The sequence below is a fragment of the Monodelphis domestica genome, chromosome 2, assembly GCF_027887165.1.
Source record: "Monodelphis domestica isolate mMonDom1 chromosome 2, mMonDom1.pri, whole genome shotgun sequence".
NCBI classification, from domain to species: domain Eukaryota; kingdom Metazoa; phylum Chordata; class Mammalia; order Didelphimorphia; family Didelphidae; genus Monodelphis; species Monodelphis domestica.
The window spans coordinates 397,776,303-397,801,298 of NC_077228.1; the positions used below are offsets into that span (position 1 = coordinate 397,776,303).

The following is a 24,996-nucleotide window of genomic DNA, read 5'->3' on the forward strand; positions in this document are numbered from 1 at the left end:
TGGCTACTTATTGTGGTGAGTCTTCTGGGATTGGACTGGGTTGGAGGTCCCCAAGATAGTTAATTGACTCAACATTTATTTATTTAATCATGACATCAGTTATATACATATATTTTGCATGTGTTTGTATTATTTTGAGGAAGAGATAAGTTTAGTTGGAAAATGGACATTTGCAAAGGGCAGATGCATGAGACCTACAGAGAAAGATTCTGGAATGCTGGAAGGAAGGGTTAAGCTGAGACTGAGGGGCAGTTGGCTCACTCTCTGGATATAACCTGGAGAGAGTGGCTGCCTGTCCTGAGGTTACTGATCCTATCCTGTTTTCCTGTCCTGCTTGCTGTCCTTGTTGTGTTTTCCTTGGGAGAAGAACTCTGTGATCCTGCAATGTCAGTAAGCCAAGTTCTGGGACCATTTGAATCTGGGACCTACCCTGGGGCTCTGCCAAATCTGTCACAGGATATCACTTCTAGTAATAATCAAAGGAGGGGTTTAGTGCAGATTGTTTAGAACAGGGACTGGTTTTATAGATTAGAGAGGAGAGGGTGAAATGTATAGATTTAAATCTCTGAAGACCCTCAGCAAGGAGGTTTAGATCTGGGTTTTGTAGCCAGTGAACTAGTGACAGGGATTTCCCTTACCCTTCAAACCTCTCTCTCTCTCTCTCTCTGGAAATAAATTATACCTTCTATTTACTATATCCAGCTCTGTGACTGAGTAAATCTGTGTTCTGGTCCCAGATCAGGCTCTGGCCTGGTCAGGGATAACTAACTATTAGACCCTTCAACACACAGTTGGAAACCCTGATTCTGGCCCAAAGTAATCTATCTGATTCCATCTGATCTTACCTCCCCCAACCCCCTATTACATTAAGTAACATAGGTATGTACAAATACACATAGAAACATACATAATGCATACATTTGCATATTATACATAGATATATACATATATGTATGTATATACACACACACACACACACACACACACACACACATATATATATATATATATATATATATATATATATATATATATATATATAGTCTTTTATGATAATAACCAAAGACTCTTGGATTTGGCTATTATTACATGAAATGTTGTTAATTTTTGAGAATTTATTTTTGTAGACTAAAACTTTGCCAAAACTATTTTATTTTCTCAGTTAGTAATATTTGCTGATTTATGTGTGTATTAACATATATATATATATATATATATATATATATATATATAACATATAGTTTTATAGGGCGGATAGCTGGCACAAAAGATAGAATGCTAGGCCCGAGGTCAAGAAGATTCACTTTCCTGATTTTAAATTTGGCCTCAGATCCTTAGTAGCTAAGGGACCCAGGACAAGTCATTTAACCCTTCTTGCCTCAATTTCCTCATTTGTAAAATGAAATGGAGGTAGAAATGGTAAATCACTATACTAGCTTTGCCAAGAAAACTCCAAATGGGGTCACAAAGAGTCAGACATGACTTAAAATGACTGAACAACAAAATATAGGGTTTTAAAAATACTTTTGAATTCTAAATCCTTATCAGAGAAATATGATACAAAGAATTTTTCCTATTAAACATCTTTGCTTCTTTTAGTGTATTAATTTTATTTGTGAAAAAGCTTTTCAGCTTAATGTAATCAAAGTTATCTGTTTTATTTTATATAATTGCCTCTATCTCTTATTTGGTTAAGAATGCTTCTTCTACATTGTTATGAGAAATGAATGATCTGCTTGTTTATAAAAAATTTAAAGAATGATCTTTAATATTAGGGCCATATTTCATTTTAGAATGTATTATGGAATGTGGTATAGATCTAAGCCTAATTTCTGCTAGACTCTTTTTAGATTTCTCAATGGTTGTTATCAAATGGGGAGCTTTTTCTTAAGTAATTTATGTTTTTCTGGTTCTTATAGTATAAGGTTAGTTTTATAGTTATTTTTTATTGTTACTTCTTTTAATTGAATTCATACAAGTATTTTGTATTCATTGGTGAGTTGATTCCCAGATATTTTACACTTTTCATTGTTATTTAGAATGGGATTTCCTTTTTGTGTTTTTTTTTATTATTATAGAAAGTGATGGTGATTTTAAAAGTTTATATTCAGCAACTTTGCTGAAACTAGTATCTCAGTGAGTATCTTTGCTGATTCTCTAGGATCTTACAAGTAAGCCATCAGCAAATAGAGATAGTTTTATCTCCATTTCATCTATCTTGGTATTTTTAATTTCTTTCTCTTGTCTTATTGATGTTGCTAGCATTTCCAGAACTAAATAAAATAATAGTGGCAATAGTGGGTGTACTTGTATACTTTTTTGTTTATTGGAAAACATTCCCTGGTATCATCACTGTATGTAATTATTGATTTGGGTTTTAGATACTTTTTATGATACTTAAAATGTTCCCTTTATGCCTAAACTTTGTAGGTTTTTTTTTAGCAAAAGTGAATACAATGTTTTGTTCAAAGCTTTTCTAATATATATTGAGATAGTAATGTGATTTTGGATGTTTTGGTTTTTAATATGATTAATTTTGTTGATTCAACCATCCCTGACTCCCTGGTATAAATCCAACTTGGTCACAATGAATGATTTCTTGGATGAATCACTAAATGCATTTGGTGGAATTTTATTTAAATTTTCTTTTCTTTTCAATTCACTTGATAACTTATAGATGATCCCTACAATATGGCCAGATTTCTTTGGCTTATATAAATACTATTGCTTTGCAAAATGAATCTATCATTCTAATTCAAGGCTTTTTTATACTAAGATCTTTTGGTTGATTGATCTAGATGAGCTCTTAGTCAAGTAAGGTATCAGAACTGAAATGGAGTGGAAGATTTTTGACCCCACTATAATGTGAATAAATTTTGTCATGAATGGTCACCCATTTTTCCTTAAGGAATAAATAGTTTATGGGCATAATTAGTCATGAAACAGGTGCAACTGCTTCAGTCACTAGGCCACACAGTCTGTGGTTTATAAGTCATGGGAATTTGCAAGTTTTATTCTGACCACCAAAGGACTGCTCTTTTGTCTATGTACTAGAAACATATTACAAATGACAAAACCTACTAATTACAAAATTGAATTTAATAGTTTAAAGTACAAAGTACGTTCCCTGAGCAGTAAAATTATATGCCTGGAAAATTTTAAGCAAATTATATTTTGCTCTAAGTTTTACTATTTGCATAATAGGGAATTAGAAGAACAAAATTTCCTCAAGATTTAAATTGCTCATTGTTCCATAAATAGGACACATATTTTTTAAAGAATGGCTTTGTCTATGATGTTTTAGTGATTACCTCTGGCTCCAAAAAAAGACCTCTTAAAGCTCAATGTTTCTAGTAAAATACCCTTGATAGCCCTTTGAGTTTTGTCCGAGTAGTTAATAATAGAAACATTTTTTCCTATCACTGTTTTCATTTAGTATGTTGAATTTATATTTTGCATGTGGGTAAAACCTTTGTTATGACTTCATGATAGAAGTAATGGAAACCTTAATGCTTATACTTCTTGGCTTTTAATTTTCAATAAGACATAATGCATGGGCAGACTGTAAGTTATCACATATTAAATGTGGCCTCCAGAGAGAAAGGGCTATGGCCTTTAGATTTTTCTATGCAATATAGAAGTACATGGCATATTCGATATTTTAAATCTGCTTTTTGGTACTATAATCCTGGGTGCTATACTACTTCCAAACCACCTTATGTTATTTTTATCAGGTCTTTTTCTGTTTTACATGTCAGCTTGATTCCTTTGCTTCTCTATCCATTCCATACCCTATCTCAAGAAAATAAAAGACTTATATGAGCATATTCATAGAAAGGCATTTTCATTGCTAAATAAAGTTGAAATATCATTAAAAAACCCCAAGAAATTCTCTTCATTCAAAATCCTATTGTTTTCAGATTTCATTTCAAACTTTTTAGCTGTTAAAAGTGGGGTGATTTGATTTACTCAGCCACACTTCCACATGAAGTAAATGACTTACCCTTTTACCTTATATACTCTCTGAACTTGATTCCATTTCCCCTAAGATGATGTGGATACTGTGGGAGTGTATATCATAGACTTTACGAGGGTGTATAATGTTTTATACTGATATTATTACTGTACTACCTTAATAAATACTTTTCTAAATGCTACTTCAGACTGACTGCTTGAATAATTCTCAATGAATAATCTTACAGAGAATGGGGGCTTGAACCAATGTCATTTGAGAATCACCCCTATATTCTTAAAGGGAAGATGTAGCCAATGTCTGGGGAATTAAAATCATCTATGAGAAGGAGAGTGGGCATGAGTATCCTCAGAGCTTTACAGAGACTACAGAGCCTTTCATGACTATAAGTAAATCTTAAAATTTTAAAGAATCAGAAAAAAACTACTTAGGAACCCTGGTTGTAGATTTATGACAATAGAAGACTTCTACAAGTTCAAAGGCATGAATAGAACATGGGCTAGGAGATCTATATACCTTGTGGGATCATTCCATTGACCCTTCCCTTACTTCTCTGGAGATAATGGGAATGCTTTTCCAGCATGTGTTGACACACTATACTCAGTTCTATGTATTCCTCTGTTTTAGGTCTTTTTACTTTTTAAATGACAATGAATTAATCATCTATAGTCTATTGTAGAGTCATATATAGTCTTTCTATTGTGGAAAGGAAACTAGACTGACAGTTGGTGGGGGAAGGGGCAACTGGGAGTGGCAGTTGGGTCTTGTGACTAGCACTTCCTTCCTGGGGGGGGGTGAGGGAGGGTCTGGCTTCCTGGTGTTGGAGGAGAGAAGAGCTTGTTCAGCCCAGTTTGGAGTGGCATGCTCTTCTTGATTCAGCCCGAAGACACAGGCTTCTGAAGACTAGAACTGTTCATGTTTGCTTTCTGTCTTCTGCTAAGATTCTGAATTAGACAAAGCAGGACTGATATAATAGAGTAGAGGCGAGTGGGAGAACCCTCTGCCAGCCTCTGGGCCTGGCCTCAAATCTGAATCTAAGGAAAAACTCTAATCCCAAGTGGTTATTAAACTTTATATTATTTGAACTCGCAGTCAGATAAGTGGGCTATCTTTTCTGTGCATAGAGGGAGCTGCGCATCAGTTCAGTCATTCAGACAAACAGTCCTTATCGGACCCTTGCATCTTTTTCTCAGCAGGGGGCATCTCTCTCCTTTGCCTCACCGAGCAATATTCCCTCTCTCCCCTTAAACTCCTCCATACTCCATACAAACCTCAAGTTATCCCCTGTTTTCCAATCCTCCATTTCCTTTCCCAATAAATATTACACTACAGAGTAGTAATAATAGTTAACATTTATATAACACTTACTTTGTGACAGGTACTGTGCTAAGTGTTTTATAATTATCTCATTTGATTCTTACAACAACTCTGGGAGGTAGATGCTATTATTTTCTCTATTTACAGATGAGGAAATTAAAGCACAGGTTAAAGTGACTTGTCCAGGTTTACAAAATTTGTGTCTGAGATCACATTTGAACTGAGGTCTTCCTGTCTTCATGCCTGGTACTCTACTGTAAGGATGATAGCATGAACAAGAAAGACTATTGAGATGATATTGGTAAACTATTTTGATTTGATCCAAGATAAAAAGATTTACCATGAACAATTTGTTTTCAGACTATCTCCCCTATCCTTCTAGGCTTCAGGAGCAAATGACAGAATTGGCAATAAGTTCTTCCAATATCCCTTAGTATTTATTGATCACTTATAATGTCTTGTACATGATAAGGTGCTCAATAAATATTTGTTAATCTAGCAAAACCAGTATTGCCTAAAAATACTGTAGTGCACTCTAGAATTTAGGATAGTATACTCTAGTTTTCTCGCACTAACTTCAAAAGATTTGTCATATTCATCCTTTACAGAGGGCTTATAACCTTCCATAATTTCATTTTTCATTAGCTTCTCTGCTTGGATTTGGTTTTACAGAACAACATATCCCTTCACAAGTGCCCTTAATTCCCTCTCCCCTTTTTATCTTCCATTTTTGTGTTGTCTTTTCCCATTAGATTATAAGCTCCTTAAGGGCAGGAACTGTCTTTCCCCCCCTTATTTGTACACCCAGTACTTAGTGAGCACCTATCATATAGTAGGCACTTAATAAATGTCTATTGAATTGAATCATTTCACTTAACTCTATAACAAAGAGGCACTTTAGTCAGATTTTATGGAATTACTAGATTATTCATTCCATTAATTAACTACAACCAGTTAAAATAGAGATTAATGGTCAAATGGTGCTTAGGCTGCACAAAATGATGTTAAATGTGCCATTGTGATCCCAATTATGCTATTAAATTTAATTTGATTGAAGCAGTATAGTACAAGAGTATTACAGATCATTATATTCCAAGACTATAATTTTTTCAGATGTAAATCAATTCATTATAATAGCAATAACATCTTTATTTAGAGTACTTTAAAATTTACGAAGTGCTTTTTTCACAGTAAACTTGTGAGATAGATAACAAAAGTATGATTGTTCCAATTTTGTATTCGAGGAAAGTGAGCCTCAATGTGGTTAAGTGGCTAGTTTATACTAGTGGTATTCAAATTTTCTGGATTAGGGTAACCTCTCAGTAAAAAAGCAATGTTTTGAACTCAGCATCTAATTTGTTTATTTATAAATACATCAATTTATTTATATACTATCTATACATATTACTATACTAATATGTACATTAAGTCAAATTAATAAATATCAATTAAATATTTGCTATTTCAGGTGCTGTGTTAAGTGCTAGGAATAGAAATGTAAACAAAAAGAAACACTATTCCTTCTCTTAAGAAGCTTATATCCCAAAGCGTAAAGACAGCACATAAAAGCTGAAAAGATGTGGGAAGGGAAGGAATACATCCATGTAGAGAAAGGAGTATGGGAAGTCAGGAGTGAAAACTAGAGAAGAATGAAGAGAACATGGTTGGATTATGCCCTTCCTTAAAATGGATAATCAACTAGTCAAAGGTAGAGCATATAGGGATAGAGAAATCTTTCAGCCTACAAAGGTAGTGGACAAAGTAGAGAAAGAAAGAAAGATGAAGTAATATTTGAAAAATTATTCAACTTAATTTAAATTTCATAAATATTTAAGAAATTTATTTAACTTAAAATAGTGATTTTGAGTGAGTGATATACTTCTATTTACATCTACATTTCATTCTGAGGCATATATTTTTTTATTTTAACATCCACTAATATGAAATACAAAATAAACTGAACTTAAAACCAGACTTCCTAATTACTGTATCACAAAGTATGAAATTAAAAATTTCAAAAAAAAATTGAGACATTCAATTATATTGTCTATGTGGATATCTTCCACTTTCATATTGTGAAAAAAAATACAGACAAAAAAACCCCAACACACACAAAGACCAAAAAAGACCCGCAATAAAAATAAAGTAATAAAAGATATGTTTGATCTGCAATCTGACTCCACAAATTCTTTCTCTGGAGATAGATAGCACTTTTCTTCATGTCCTTTGAAATTGTTTTAGATCATCGTACTTTCTGAGAATAGCTAAGTCATTCACAGTCGATCATCATATGTTACTGTTGTTACTGTGTACAATGTTCTCCTGGTTCTCTCACTTTATTTTAGTTCATGCATGATTTTCCTGATTTTTCTGAAGGCATTCTGCTTATTTTTTCCACATTGTCTATAATTTACTTAAAATATGCAAAATTAGATATATTTATATAAATATCCTCTTCTTTTGAGTTTCTTTTTGATTTATTGTACTTGTTTACTTTTTTTTCTCTTGATTATGTGGCTATTTAAAAAAAGTGACTGACTTCTATTAGAATCTGATCTCCTTGGGAACAGAGACTGTCTTACTTTTCTGTTTGTATCTCCAACACAATGCTTTATAAATAATAAATGCTTACAAAATGCTATTTTATTTAAAAAAAGCTTTATATCTCCTTAATATTCTTTGGAATTATTGATTCAGTTTGGTCCTTTCCTCCTTTACCTTTCACTTTATGTCTTTCCATAGCTATTTGTCAGACTCTTAGGATAGCAGTTTTGTTTTGTTTTTTTTGTGTTCATGTTGATGTCATTGATATTGTTGATGTCCAATTTGAAGTCCTCTTAAATGGGACCCTGAGAACTTGACACAATAGAGGACTTTTGCTGCCCCCTATAGGGAAGTGAGATTTGTCATGCTGGGAAATCTTAGCCGCCAATGAATCTGCCCCCAATGATACACATTCTGCATGCTTCTAAGACTGATTGATGACATCTCCTTATATAGTAGGAGTGAGATGATTCCTTTTGAAAATAGAATTAAAACTTTCCCTTTTTAGGAGCAGGCTCTATTTTGGCAACATAATCAGCCCCAAGCACATTAGTTCTTGTGGTCAAAACATTAACAGGGTACTTTGTTAACAAAATGTTCAGGTCATGACAAGGCCAACACATGAACCATAATACGTTTTATGAGCTAAATGTTTCCAAATAGTGCTCCAAGTAGAAAGTGCTGAAAGTAAAACTTAATCCTGTAAATAGGGAGCTGCCGGGCAAAGGTTGGAGTTGCCATTGGCTAGTCGAGGTGGCAGGGTATAAAGAATGGGTGTATCTATACAAATTTCTTCAAGGAGCTAATAGACCTCCTACACTGAACTGCTCAAATCTGGAGAAAGCCTTCCATAATGGTGCCCAGGTAGTGGTGACCACTATTATGTATCTAGTGACTAGGGAGCCAAGGATTGGAGAAAAACAGAAACTAAAATTTTGGATTTATTGTAGTGTTTATTCTCAATGTGAAGATAGAACACTGAACCCTTTTGTCACTCACTTTGTAAACTCATCTCTAAGAACCCTGTGCCTGATAACCTTCATGCAAATTGATTGCTTCTGTTTTGTTTCCTGTTGATACTTTTGAAAAAAATAAAACAAAACCAAAACTTAGTATTTCAGTTTGCACTTATCAAAATGACAGAAGTTATTAGAGCCAAAAGAGTTGTTGAGACAGTTTAGTCCAATTTATTCTTTTTGAAGATGACTTGACTGAGAGACATAAATGTTGAGGAATTGGCCAATGTCAGAAAGTGCTTAAATGGATAAAAAAAACATTAGATCTCAGTCTCTTGGGTCCCAGCCCTGGTGTGAATCTCAATCTCAGACTTCATTGTCCAGGAATGATATTTAGTATAGAGGAGGCTCTCTTCTAAAGTTTGGAGTTATTTAGATCAAACCTAACTCCCTTATATTATAGAAGAACCTTAGTCACAGAAAGGTTAAATGATTTGTTCAAGATCACATACTGGTAAGAGCCTGATGTAGGGATTGAACTGATATCTTTCTGACTCCAAATCTAGTTTCCAATCTACTAAACAACCCTGTTTCACTCTACTCTCTCTTTTTACTTTTTTGTTTTTTAAAAAAAAATTAATTTATTTTGTCAATTTAGAACATTATTCCTTGGTTACAAGAATCACATGTCTTTTTCCTTATTATCTCGTTGGGGCACAAACCCAGCAGTGTATCAAAGGGCAGAAAATCTTTTAGCGCCCTTTGGGCATAGTTCCAAATTGCCCTCCAGAATGATTGGATCAATTCACAACTCCACCAGCAATGCATTAATGTTCCAACTTTGCCATATCCTCTCCAGCATTCATTTCTTTCTATTGCTGTCATGTAAGCCAATTTTCTAGGTTTGAGGTGATACCTCAGAGTTGGTTTGATTTGCACCTCTCTGATTATAAGAGATTTAGAATACTTTTTCATGTGCTTATTAATAGTTCTGATTTTTTAAACTGAAAATAGCCTATTTATCAAGAGGAGAATGGCTTGGATTTTTCTACAATTGATTTAGTTCTTCATAAATTTGAGTAATTAGACCTTTGTCAGAGGTTTTTGTTATGAAGATTGTTTCCCAATTTGTTACTTCCCTTCTAATTTTGGTTGCATTAGTTTTGTTTGTACAAAACCTTTTTAATTTGATGTAATCAAAATTATTGATTTTACATTTTTGATTTTTTTCTAGCTCTTGCTTGGTTTTAAAACCTTTCCTTTCCCAAAGGTCTGACATGTGTTCACATATTTTCTGTGTTCACATAATTTACTTATAGTTTCCTTCTTTATGTTCAAGTCATTCACCCATTCTGACTTTATCTTGGTGTAGGGTGTGAGGTGTTGATCCAAACCTAATCTCTCCTATACTATCTTCGAATTTTCCCAGCAGTTTTTTATCAAATAGTGGGGTTTGGTCCCCAAAGTTGGGATCTTTGGGCTTATCATACACTCTTAGCCAGTAACAAATTGTTTTGATGACCACTGCTTTATAGTATAGTTTGAGATCTGGGACTGCAAGGCCACCTTCCTTTGCATTTTTTTTTCATGATTTCCCTGGATATCCTTGATCTTTTGTTCTTATAATTTGTTATGTTTTTTTCTAATTCAGTAAAAATTTTTTTTGGTAGTTCAATGGTTATGGCACTAAATAAGTAAATTAATTTGGGTAGGATTGTCATTTTTATTACATTAGCTCATCCTACCCATGAGCAATACCAATAATTTAGATCCAGTTTTAATTGTGACAAGTGTTTTGTAGTTGTGATCATATAATTCTGGTGTTTGTCTCAGTAGATAGATTCCTAAGTATTTTATATTGTCTAGGGTGATTTTAAATGGGATTTCCCTTTCTAATTCTTGCTGCTAAGATGTGTTGGAGATATATAGAAATGCTGTTGACTTATGTGGGTTTATTTTGTATCCTGCAACTTTGCTAAAGTTGTTGATTATTTCGATTAGCTTTTTGGTTGATTTTTTGGGGTTCTTTAAGTAGACCATCCTATCACCTGCAAATAGTGATAGCTTGGTCTCCTCATTTCCTATTTTAATACCTTCAATTTCTTTTTCTTCTCTAATTGCTATAGCTATTGGTTCTAGTACAATGTTAAATAATTAAGGTGATAATGGGCATCCTTGTTTCACTCCTGATCTTATTGGGAAGGCTTCTAGTTCATCCCCATTGCAGATGATGTTTGCTGATGGTTTCAGATATATACTGTTTATTATTTTTAGGAAAGTCCCTTCTATTCCTATGCTTTCTAGTGTTTTCAATAGGAATGAGTGTTGTATTTTGTCAAAGGATTTTTCTGCACCTATTGGAATAATTATGTGATTTTTGTCAATTTGCTTGTTTATATGGTGAATTATGTGGATGGTTTTCCAAATATTGAACTATCCTTGCATTCCTGGCATTAATTCTACCTGCTCATAGTAATAATCCTCATGATCACTTGCTGGAATCTTTTTGCTGGAATCCTATTTAAGATTTTTGCAGCTATATTCATTAAAGAGATTGGTCTATAGTTTTCTTTCTCTGTTTTTGACCTGCCTGGCTTTGGAATCATTACCATATTTGTGTTGTAAAAGGAATTTGGTAGAACTCCTTCTTTCCTTATTCTGTCAAATAGTTTGTATAATACTGGGATTAGTCATTCTTTGAATGTTTGCTAGAATTCATTTGAGAATCCATCTGGACCTGGGGATTTTTTCTTAGGGAGTTCTTTGATGGTTTGTTCAATTTCTTTTTCTGATATGGGGTTAGTTAGGTAAACTATTTCTTCTTCTGTTAGTCTAGGCAATTTATATTTTTGTAAATATTCTTCCATATCACGTAGATTGCCATATTTATTGCCATATGATTGGGCATAGTAATTTTTAATGATTGCCTTAATTTCCTCTTCATTAGAGGTGAGGTCTCCTTTTTCATCTTGGATACTATAAATTTGGTTTTTTCTTTCCCTTTTTAATTTTTTAATTAGATTGACCAGTACTTTGTCTATTTTATTTGTTTTTTCAAAGTACCAGCTTCTAGTCTTATTTATTAGTTCAATAGTCCTTTGACTTTTGATTTTATTAATTTCTCCTTTGATTTTTAGGATCTCTAATTTAATCTTCATCTGAGGATTTTTAGTTTGTTCACTTTCTATTTTTTTAATTTGCATGTCCAATTCATTGACCTCTTTCCTCTCTAATTTGTTAATATATGAACTCAAGGCTATGAATTCCGCCTGAGTATTGCTTTGGCTGCATCCCATAGATTTTGAAAGGATGTCTCATCATTGTCATTTTCTTCAATGAAGTTATTAATTGTTTCTATGATTTGTTCTTTAACCGATTTTGGAGAATTGTATTTTTAAATTTCTAATTAATTTTTTATTTGCTTCTCCATGTACCCTTATTAATTATTATTTTAATTGCATTATGATCTGAAAAAGTGGCATTTATTATTTCTGCTCTTTTGCACTTGTTTGCAATGTTTTTATGCCCTAATACATGGTCAATTTTTGTTAATATACCATGTGCTGCTGAAAAGAAGATGTATTCCTTTTTGTCCCTATTTATTTTTCTCCACATATCTACTAACTCTAATTTTTCTAAGATTTAATTCACTTCTCTTACCTCTTTCTTACTTATTTCCTGGATACTTGCAGCATTTTCTCCTTAGCCTGAAAGTTCTAGAATTTGGCTATAATATTCCTGGGAGCCTTCCTTGGGGAATCTTTTTTCAGGAGATGATCAGCGGATTCTTTCTATTTCTATTTTGCCTTCTTGTTCAGGAATATCAGGGAAGTTTACAATGATAATTTCAAGATGATGCTCATGCTCTTTTTGATTATGCCTTTCTGGTAGTCTAGTAATTCTCAGACTGTCTCTCCTGGATCTATTTTTTAGATCACTTGTTTTTCAAATGAAATATTTTTCATTTTCTTCTATTTTTTCTTTCTTTTTCTTTTGTTTTATTGTTTCTTGATGTCTTTGTTAGTCATTAGTTTCTACTTTCCTTATTCTAATATATACAAGGCAGAAGACTGTAAGGGGTTAGGCAATGGAGATTAAGTGACTAACTCCTGATGTGAACTTTAATATGATTATCATTTATCCATTTTAAGTTTTTCATGGTATCTGAAGTGGGATATTGGTCTAAATCATATTTCTGCTAAGTTACTTTCAGTTTTCCCAATAATTCTTGTCATATAGAGAAAATTTCCCATTTTAAAGTATATTCTTTAAAAAATGTATTTAGAATATTTTTCCATGATCCCATGATTCATGATTTTTCCCACCCTTTTCCCCTCCTCCCTCCAAGAGTTGACAAGCAATTCCACTGGGTTAGACATATATCATTGTTCAAAACCCATTTCTATGTTATTCATATTTGTAATAGAGTGATCTTTTAGCATCAAAACCCTAACCTTTTCCCCATTGAACCACGTGATTGATCATATGTTTTTCTTTTGTGTTTATACTCCCATAGTTCTTTCTTTGGATGTGGATAATATTCTTTCTCATAAATTCCTCTGGCTTGTCCTGGGTGATTGCATTAATGCTAGTAGAAAAGTCTGTTACATGGGATTGTGCCACAATGTATCAGTCTCTGAGTACTATGTTCTCCTGGTTCTGCTACTTTAGCTCTGCATCAATTCCTGGAGATCTTTCCAGTTCACATAGAAATCCTCCAGTTCATCATTCCTTTTAGCACAATAGTATTCCATAACCATCAAATACCATAATTTGTTTAGCCATTCCCAAATTGAAGGATACACCCTCATTTTCCAATTTTTTTTTGCTGTCACAAATAGCATGGCTATATTTTTGTATAAGTATTTTTCCTTATTTAATGTATAGTTTTGAATTTATTGAAGACTGGCTTATTGAATTTAATCAGTTCCAATTATTATTTATCTAAGTTTTTCATTGATTTACCTTTCTATTTTCTTAATAATAAAGTTTCAATCATTGCTGATTTATTATATCATTTGAATACCAGTTGTATTATTCTTCCTTTATTTCTACTTTTTTCATAATTTCCCTGGATATTTTGTGAATTTTCCTACTCCATATGAAACATTATTATTTTAACTAATTCTGTAATGAAGCCACTTTGCTGGCTTTATTGGTAAAACACTAGATCTTATACTGTCATTTTTATCACATTGATCAAACCATGAGCAATTAATATCCCTTAATTACTTGTCATTATTAAATTAGAAATTGCTTTGTAATGGTATTTGCAGAAGTTTTCAGTGTGCCTTGGTATACTGACCTGGTACAATTTATTCATTTTGTAGTTATTTTGAATGATATCTCCCTTTCTATTTTTTCCTCCTACCTTTTGCTTGTTTCTAGAAATATTACTGAGATTTGTCCATCTATTTTGCATCCTTATATGTTAGTGAAGCTATTTATTTTCTCAATTAACTTTTTTTAGATTGTTTGGGGTTTTCTAGGTAAATTATCATGTCATGACTATCCTCATGTTTATGCCTTTGATTTCTTTTTCTTATTTCATTCTTATTGCTAGAATTTCTAAAGCCTCCTTGAAATAGATATAAATGAGAAGGAAACCTCAAATATGGCACATTTTCCCTTATTTTAGCCCCGAAGACTTTCCTGAAAGAGATTCTTCCAATCTTGAAAGATTTGATCATGAGAAAAAAGGAAGCAGGTATGTTCTGAAAATATTTTGATAGTCCAGGAGTAAGATAATGAGAGCATGGACCAGGATGGAAACAAAGGAAAGGAAAGGTAGGTAACAATTTGAGAGATATTATGTAGGTGTGGGCAAGGGGAAGAGAAAACTTTAATTAACTGTGATTTTGAGTCTGGGTGACTGGATAAATGTCATTGCCATGAATAGAAACAGAGGATTTAGGAGGAGTATTAGCCAAGTTTGGGAACAAAGATGAGTTTGATATCGGACAGAATGAAGTTGATAAATTGGCAGCACATGAAAATGTAGAAATATACCAGGCAATTGGCAAACAACCAATTAAAAAGCACTTATTAAACTCCTTCTATGTGTTTGACATTGTGTTAGGCACCAGGAAACAAGTGTAGAAATGAAATATTCCCTGATCTAAAGGGACTTTCATTCTACTGACATAAACAACAAATACACATGTAAGTATGTATCAAATACATACAGAATAAATACTGAGCAAATATATTGGGTAGAAATGTTGAGTATAAAATATTATAGGTTCATATAGCTATCAGCTAAGTTGAAGACAAATTAAAAAGTACAGATTTATATATAATAACATGTATTACATCTAATATATATTATAAATACTGTCTTAGCAGGGACTCTAATACTGCCTTGTAATTTCATTGGTATTTTGTAGTATATTTCTATATCTACTTTATATAAAATTTTCTTATTAAATATTAGATGCAGAATTTGAAAACTCATGACTTCCTAATTTGTGCCCAATGCTATCTTCTATGGCAGTTTATCTCCATAAAGTCATCTGAAAACAAGATCAAAAGGTGGTTGATCAGTGGCATAGTAAGGTATTGCTTCTATGGTCACCTCATCAGATACCTGATGCTTTCTTTTAGAAAGTTTAGAGACTTGGATTATATGATTGAACACAGATGCTTCTTTACTAGGTCAAGGTAACCAATCCATGGGGATTTATTTATGGTTACTTGGTTACTAGAACCAAATCAGAATTCAGTTTCCTTTAAAGTGTCACCATCCTAGCTTTTGGCATTGGATTTTATGGTGTGTTATTTGTTTTCTTCACTTCCCCTGCTTCAGGGTTAGAGTTTTAGATATATTTCCTCCTATATTTCCCTATAAAAAATCCTACTTCTCTGTTCTTACTCCCCTAAATCTCACTGAAATTGTAATGATGTATCCTTAGGCTATATCCTCCATCCTCCCATCTGGAGTGATGCCAACATTGCCTGGGTCACAGAGAGAAGCCCTCCCATTCTATTACTCTCTCTGCTTTGCTGTCTTGTCCTGAGCTTTTAGTTGTTTCACCTTTGCTCAGTGCTGTCTGGAAGGAGAGACAAGAGAATTTATTCTCTCATGTATCAGAGATGAGTATCATCTACATTTTGTCAGATTGTATTGATAATCCCCAAATGATATCTATTTCTCTCTTTAACTTTGAATGTACACTAGACTTTCCATGATTTTTTCCAGTATTTCACCAGTTTTTGACCCAAGTAGATTTCAGGAGTTGTATCATATCACGCTTGAAAGAAAATAAAGAAGAATTAAGTCTCTGGACCTCAAAGAGAAGAAAGAGATAAGGGAATGGTTTCTAGTTATTTCTTTTACTCAGACACTATTTCTAATTTAAAAAATTTCTCCATGAATTCTGCTTTCTCCTTTCCTTTGGTGGGTGTCCTCATTATTACCCATATTTATCACTGATTGGTATGATGGAATATGCATGGTCATGGATTTTAATTGTGAAGACTGATATGAAGTTGTGAGCAATCACTAAATATATTAAATAACAGATCCAGAAAAAAAGGTCCTTGACAGATTAGAACAATCAGCCAAAATTAATAAGATGATATTGAATAGAGACAAATTAAAAAGTATATACTTCATTAAAATAAATTTCATAAGCATAGGGTGAAGAGATATGGATATGATGAAAAAAGGCTTTTAATTGATTCCATTTCTTATCATCAGTAATGACTGTATCACCAAAAGTTAATGTTGTTTTAGATTGAAGTGAGAGAACCACAGAGATCATAGAAAGGATGGTAATAGTTCTACTATTTTCTGCCCAAGGCACAATTCTTATTTAGTTTTGGGCAGCACAGTTTAGGAAAGATGTAGACTAGCTGGAGTATGTTCAGAAGGGAATGATCAGAATGGTGAAAGGCCTGGAGATCTTGGCATATGAAGTTCAGTTGACAAACTGTAGAAATCTGGGCTAAGTGACTCCTAAGATGTTTTAATGATCACCTTTAAATATCTACAGGGTTATGATGTGGAAGATGGTTTGGATTTGCTGTTATCTGTCCCCAGAAAGATAGAACTAAAAATACTAGGTAGAAGATTCCAGCCTGATGTCAGGGGAAAAAAAAACTATCTAGTGATTAGAGCAAATATAAATGGAATGGACTTCTTTGGAATATAGTGGGTATCCCATCACTGGATATCTTAAAAAACAGATGAAGATTAGATGACCACTTCTTGGGAATTTGATTGGGAGCATTCTCATTCAAGTATAGGTTGAACTACATTCTTCTTCAGTACAATCCTACTCTGAGATTCTGTAGTTTTTGTGAATTGTATTACCCAGTGTGTTTTTTCTATCATCACATAGTCATTTGCCTCTAATTGGGCTTTTCTGTTTTCTAGACTTCCTTTTCTTAATTTATGTACCATTAATTTTTTTTATAAGCTATGATTTGCACAATTGGAAGGAGTACCCATATAGATGAGATCAAATATGTTTTGAAGCATTACTTTTGACTTACTATCTAAGTCATCAGGAAAGTCACTTAACCTTCTGGGTCTCTGTTTCTTCATATGTAAAATGAGAGCTGGGATTAGATGGTCTCTGAGGGTTTTTTTAGCTGTAAATTTATGATCCTATTCTCTATTATATATCATATACTGAGTCCTTACTCTTAATTTTTGCAAATTAGGCAAGCTACAGCAGGTGGGTCAAGTGGGAAAATTTAAAAAGATTTTGCTCCTCTTTTTCTATAGTCCAAGGTTGTGGAAGAATGACGAATAGTATAGTGAACATCCATTGCTGAGCTCTTATTAATTTCCAACATTCTATAAATCTAGTTTTCCCTTCTGCAGTGTGGTTTAGAGATTGGAGCTGACAAATATCTTATTTGGAACCAGTTCTGTGATCTAAGATAGAGATTTTCAGAATACTCATTCCTACTCTTTATCTTATTGTTAACTCATGGGGCTTGAAACAAGACTACATGTACCTCTCAGAGTTTTAGGGATACCCCTGAGGAATCTTAGTTCCTAACTTTAATTCTGAGGTGATTTGCAAATTTCACTGGCTCAAGTCTTTACTGATGTGCTTACCTCCAAGATTATAAAATGAGAATAAATTTAGTTAACCATCCTTAAATAGTTTTTTACTACATAGCTTTTATGAAGGCAGTATGAAGAAAGGTTGGTTATGTAACATCTCCCCAAAATTCTGTGACCCACTGAATCCATGAGAAAATAGACAAGCTTAGAAAGTTCAACTTACAGAGGGATAGCTCACAGAGCCTGGTTGTTGGGTGTCTTTTTTCTCCATGTTTGTACTGCTCAACATATTCCCTTTGGGTATTGTATAGTTTGTTTGCTGGACTTCTTATAGAACAATGAATCTGTATCTAGTTTTGCTCAATACAGATACTATCATAAATGTATCCACAGATTCCTTCAGGAAGCCAGTGAGAAGATGAGAAGTCCAAAATTCCATGGACTCTTTGAAAGTCACAAAAGTTTTTTTCCAGCCTATGGGGGAAGACCCAAGGCAGAAGTCAAGAACTCTTCTCCGGTAGGTGATTAATTCTCAGGAATTTATTAATAGATCACACTCCCTCCAGTTTCTGAAATAATTCTAGTTTTTTTAATTCACTATTTAAAATTTTTTTATTTAAGAATTTATTTTAAAAATATTTTTCCATGTTTGCATATTTTGTTTTCTCTCCTTCTTCTTTTCCCTCCCTCTCTGAGAGTCAATAAGCATTTCCACTGGGTTATAGAAATGTTATCATTTATACCTATTCCCATATTATTCATTTTTGCAATAAAGCAATCTTTTAAAACCAAAACCCAAATCATATATCCATATAAATAATGATAAGCCATCTGCTTTTCTTCTGTTTCTACTTCCACAGTTCTTTCTCTCAATGTGGATAACATTCTTTCTCATAATCCCTTGGAATTGTCTTATATTAGTAAAGCCCATTATATTGTGTTGTTCCACAATGTTTCACTTTCTGTGTATAATGTTCTCTTGGTTCTGCTCATTTCACTCTATCAGTTCCTGGAGGTTCTTCCAGTTCATATAGAAATTCTCTAGTTCATTATTCCTTACAGTATAATAATATTCCATCACCATAATATACTGCAATTTGTTTAGCCATTCCCCAAATGAAGGATACCTCCTTATTTTCCATTTTTTGCCACCACAAAGGGCATGGCTATGAATTTTGTACAACATTTTTTAATCATCTCTTTAGGGTACAAACCTAGTGGTAGTATTTATGAATCAAAAGGTATATATTTTTAAAAAAACTATTTGAGCATAGAATAACTCTAGTTTTGATTCTAGTTTCTAATTTCATAATTTATAGATGATGTCTGGGTTACAACTAATTCTCCTTGGATGCAATTGCACTCAATTGTTGTCCAAAGTCTATTTTATTTTATAATAATTTCATCAGAATTATCACACTTAATTTAAAGTATATGATTTCATTATTTGATTTACCCAGTCACCCCATATTTACATACTTGAATGCCCTCCCTTATTAAAGTTCTTTTAGGACATGAAACTGGTTTGGTCTTTTTATCCCCACTCTTAAGCATAGTTACTGGGATATTGTTGTTTAGTTGTTCAGTTGTATCCAAGTCTTTGTGACCCCAAATAGAATTTTCTTGTCAAAGACAGTCAAATGGTTTGCCATTTCCTTATCTAGTGGATTAAGGCAAATAGAGTATAAATGACTTGCTCAGAGTCACACAAGCTAGTGAATGTCTGACATGGATTTGAATTCAGCTCTTCTTGATTCTAGGCCATTACTCTATTCACACTGAGCCTATTCACATCTAGGTGCCTCTTATTGGAATATAGTTGTTGTTTATCCTTTGCTTTCAAAGAATACCAATGACATCAAGATGAGTGAGATCTTGACTTGCATATAAATTGGATTTTAGAGAAATAATTGCATAGAATTGTCAGCTTCCTTCTCTCTTCCAGGGTCATTGAAGTCCGGTGGAAAGATAAAAGTGAGGGTGACTGGCAGAGGCCCAGGATGCAGTGAATGACTGGCATCTTCAATATTTTACCAATCTCTAAGTGATTATTTCCCTAATGTGTGCTTCAGCTGCCTTCATGGCCATTGGAGAAAACTGATTTCATCTGCCCATTTGGCTGGGAAGTCTTCACTTTGTAGCAAGGGAAGTTTCAAAGAAGTTGCAAAGATTGATTGACAGCCCTCAAGTCTAGATTCTTAAGAGCAGGCTGGGTGGAAGATTCTAAATTGTTGGAAAGCTTTTCAACTTTCTCTCTCTGAAGCTGGATTTCAACACAGAAGCTGTGAGAGGCTCCTTGAAATAACTATCTCTTAAACTGCCTACCTTGGATTATCATCAAGAAAAGGTAGAGTAGAACTGCTCCATTTAATTTTGGTGGACAGAGTGATTTGTGTGAGAATTCCTCTACTTCCTGGACCTTTTAAGGACCTTCAACTGGATTTCTTTAGTCTGACCCACCAAGGACTCTGGAGAGTGTGAGAATCTGGGCTCCCTGTTTGGACTTTATCCTTTATTTAACTTGCAGATAATTTTAGTTTAGTTAGATTAAGATTAGTGTAGAAACATTATTGGGTTAAGAATCTGAATGGGAAACAGTCAGATGGTCCATCCTTCCCTACCATTCCTTATTCTTTGTTAATAAAATTATTTATTCACTTGCATGTGTTCCTTTTCCTAAACCTTCCCCCCTTTCCCTTAAAATCTCCTTATAACAACATAAATCACCAGCAGATCTAAAACCTGTTGGCTATCATCAACCTGGTTTTTAGTTCATTTGCCAAGATGATTTTGCCATGGTGTGGCTACCCATGCTACAGCTTCTTGAGATCACAGGTGAGAGTTGAGAGACATATGGACACTAAAGGTGGTTGAGAAACCCTAAATAGGCCATGACAAACCTGCACACCAGAGGGACTAGTTCTCCTTAAACAACTCATACACCTCGTGTATGTAGTAGGTTATAAATACTCTTGAGTGATTGACTGCTCTATGCAGTTACCTGTCCAGTGTTTAATGGATAATATTTAGTAGTGATAAAGAATAGAATTTTCATTATTTTAAAAAAGATTACTTGGCCAACTAACATTTATTTCATGTTTTTGGTTTTGTAAATTTATCTAAACCTTTGTTGTAGCTTCTATTTATTGGCATAATGTACAGAATTATGGACTTGAAATCAAGAATACTAGTTCTAATCTTGCTTCAGACCCTATTTTATCTTCTCTCATCCTCAGTTTCCTCATCGGCAAAAGGAGGATAAAAAAACACTTTACACAGTATGATTGTGGGGATCAAATGAGATAATATTTACAAAATATCTTATAACCTCAAAGTATAATATGAATATCATTTTAATATATCATTATGATACCCATAAATAATAGGGCATAAGTTGTAGATTTACTTACTTAATGAATTAGCATGATTGTTCATCTTTATTATAAAAATACAATTTTATTAAAATAAGCTATACATTATTTAAAAAAATAACTTGTCTTAGAATCTATACACATAGGACTGTGTTCACACCTCTAGGAATTTAATATGTCTCATAAATTCTTTAATATCAGATCATACTCTTCCCCTACCCCTGGTGGAATGGTTATAGGGTCTCATGAATTTCCCAACACTGAAGGTCTTTGATAGCTATATAGCTATCTTTGATAGCCAGATAATTCTACTCATCAAAAATGCTGTACCTGAGGTCATTAATTGAGTAATGGTTAGGCGGATGCATGTTGCAACTCTAAGACTATGCTTTATTGTAGTATTTGTGGGAGGTCTTATGTAAATTCTGACTAGGCAGAGACCTTTTATTGTTCCTATTATTCCTATTTGTCTAATAGGAATTAGACTAATTTGTTGGCCCCCAGGGTTACAAAAATGGAAAATGAAATAATTTCTGCACCCATGGGTCTTGTAATCTAATGGAGGGAGGAGAAAAGATATAATAGGCATAGAGATAAATATGATACAAAACAGGATATTATATTAAGGAAGAATTGTGAGAATAGAAACACAGAAGAAAAACAACTGCTTGATCGCAAGGGGTTGATGGGGATACGATTGGGAATGTAGACTAAACGATCACCTTAGTACAAATATCAACAATATGGAAATACGTCTTGATCAATGATACATGTAAAATCCAGTAGAATTGTGCATCACCTATCGAAGGGGGTAGGGGAAGGAAAGGGAAAGAACATGAATCTTGTAACCATGGAAAAATATTCTGAATTAATTACATTTTTCAAATAAAAAATAATATAAATTTAAAAAATAATCTATACTAAATATCATTTCCAGGGTAGCAGAGTGGTGGAGTCGAGGCAATTGGGGTTAAGTAACTTGTCCAGGGTCACCCAGATAAGAAGTATTGGGTCATATTGAACCCAAGTCCTCCAGATTCCAGTCCTAGTACTCTCCCACAATGCTACCTAGTTGCCCTTATACACAATATTTGAAAGAAAATTCAATTTAATATCCTAATCTGAACCTTAGGCATAGATCATGACCAACTCCCCAGATTAAATCCTAGGCATATTCCCAGACATTTGGACAGTTGATGTGACTTACTGAATATAGTGACATTGCATGGATAATGTTTGACTTCTACTCAGATCTGAATTTGAATCTTACCTCTGATATGTAATAGTTATGTGATTATGGGAATTATCACTTAATGTTTATTGGCCTCACTTTATTCTATTGCTGGAGTCAGAAAACCTAGGTCCAATTCTGGGCTCCACTACTTAGCACCTATGTAACCTTGGGTAACCTCTTTGATCTTAAGTTTCTCCTGTAAAATGAGGGAAGTAAACTCAATGACCTCTTAGATTTCTTCAGGCCCAAGTCTATGATTCATTTAAATCCAATAAGTATTTTTTATTGAGCATCTATTATATTTCAAGCATTTTGTAAAGTATTGGACATTTAAAGTCAAAAGTGAAATAGTTCTTGCCCTTGAAGAACTTATATTCTCTTGAAGAATGCTGTAAGTACACAGATAAAATATATCCAACGTATATTCAGAATTAATGCAAAGGTTTTTGCTTTGTTTTTGTTTGGGTGGGGAGAAGGGAAGCACTAACAACCTGGGAGATTAGGGAAATCTATGACTTCTATTACTTACCTCACAGGATTGTTGTGAGCATCAAATGAGAGGACAATTATAAAATTCTTTTCAAAATTTAAAATGTTCTGTAATTGTCATTGGTTATTATTAACATAGTGAGGAGTATGCAAACCAATCTTGGCCCATAGGTTGCCTCCAGGGGTACCACAGGTAACAATACCTGTGTTCTTGATTGGCCTCCTTGGATGGAGAAGCATCATTAAGAAATGCTTATATCAAGCATGTTTGAACACATATGTACAGAAAAGGGAAAGCCCTTAGGGACTCCAAATAATAATAATAATAATAATAATAATAATAATAGCCAGAAAGCATTTCTATAGCCTTTTAAACTTTTTAAAGCTCTTTAAAATATTATCTCCTTTTATCTTCACAGTGATGTATAATTATTCTTTTATATATGAAGAAACTGAGGGAGATAAAGACCAAGTGACTTGCTTAGGGTCGCACAGTTTGCAGTATCTGAATTCAAGTTTGAATTTAGATGTTTTTTACTTAAGGTCCGGCACTTCATCCAGTGGGCCAACTGGCTGTGAATCTTCATGGTAACATTAGTTCATTAGACTATGAATTCTTTTATTAGATTGTGAACATCTTGAGGGAAGGCACTGTCTTTTGACTCCTTTTGTATCTCCAAGGCTTAGCACAGGACTTGACATGATAGATGCTTAAGAAGTATTTATTGACTGATTGTCTGATTGCTCCTAGAGTCCTCTCTCTTCTTCCAGAGCCATAAAAGTTAATTTAAGGGTCAATGGTAGGAATGTTTATTCTTCCAACTTGTTTAATATCCTGACATATAGCCATCACACTGTAATAATGGAAGGACTGCTGATGCTTTTTTTCCTGATGCTGCAGGTATATCTACTCTCTCCCATTCAGCTCTTCTGTTTTTCTCATTTGGTTACTATCACTTTTGGAGTGAATCAGATTATATAAACCATGCATAACTGAGACCATGGCTTCTGTGAAAAGTGCTCCTTTGCTTAGATGTGTTTTCACTAGGAAGGGGAGATTTCTTTGTGAATTCTTTTTTGGATTTACAGCTGATTAATGGAGAGAAAAACAAATGAGACTCAACTAAAACAAGAAAGAACTCATTGTGTTTTTCTTTCTGATTGCCCCATAAGAATGGTCATGACATAGATGTGGATTTTGGCCCATAGAGTCCCTGAGCTACACCTTGAAAATACAGTTTGTAGTATCCTTGTGGATTATTTATTATTTTATCAGCAGTTTGATCAGCATAATATTTAATGTTCCATTCAATCCCACAAAGGTATTATTATATCCCTCTGGTTTTCATTCCTTATTTTTACTGTATCATGTTAAGTGGTCCTCCTCAGGCTCATAGATCTGGAGCTGAAGACTTCAGAAGCCAGTTAGTTCAAAATCCCTCATTTTATAGATGAGAAAACTGAGTCCCAACAAAGTTGCCATGATTTGGCTAAGTACATTTAGTAAAGTAAATGACAGGGCTGAAATGTGACTCTTCTCTGACATGAGCTCCTCTCACTTTGAGATTTAGCTTTCTTTCTACTGTATCACTTTGACTGATAAGGAAAGACTTCCTCATTCTTTACCATAGGCAGTTAGGTATTACAGGATAGCATCATTTTGGTTAGAAGGGGTATAACCAGGAGGTCATGCCACTCATGATCTTGACTCTTCTCTCATTATCACCTTCAAGCTTCCTTAGGAGATTTGGGCAAGCTACAATAAAACTTTCCAAGTGCTCTTCAGCTCACTTAAGGTGAAAACATTAAAAAAAGAAAAGGGAAACTCCTCTCCCTCTGTCCTCTTTCTGCTCCCAAAACATGAAGACATCTAACAGTCTAATAAAAGGGTCTCTCTATAACAAGTACATTCTTTCTCATCAGGTGAGAAGAAATAATAAAAGCTCTTTTATCAATCAACTTGATTTGGAGAGAGGAAGAATAAAAGGAGCCTTTGAAACCACTTAATAAGGAAAAGATGGATTTTACTTTTAGGATGCAGTCATTGCTCTTCTGTCATTTACTGGAAGCTTTTCATTAAAAGGCTGATCTGA

The 24,996-nt window shown here is 33.7% G+C and overlaps 1 long non-coding RNA gene across 2 annotated transcripts; it reads left to right on the forward strand.

Moving 5' to 3' along the window:
• The first annotated feature begins 234 nt into the window (after positions 1-234).
• LOC107650948 (uncharacterized) lies at positions 235-24,996 on the forward strand. Of its 2 annotated transcripts, none has more exons than XR_001627145.2 (4): positions 235-386; positions 14,429-14,577; positions 18,203-18,326; positions 24,827-24,996. It is a non-coding gene; the product is annotated as an uncharacterized LOC107650948 (long non-coding RNA). The 2 variants fall into 2 exon arrangements; XR_001627146.2 differs by lacking the exon at positions 24,827-24,996 and adding an exon at positions 19,755-20,701.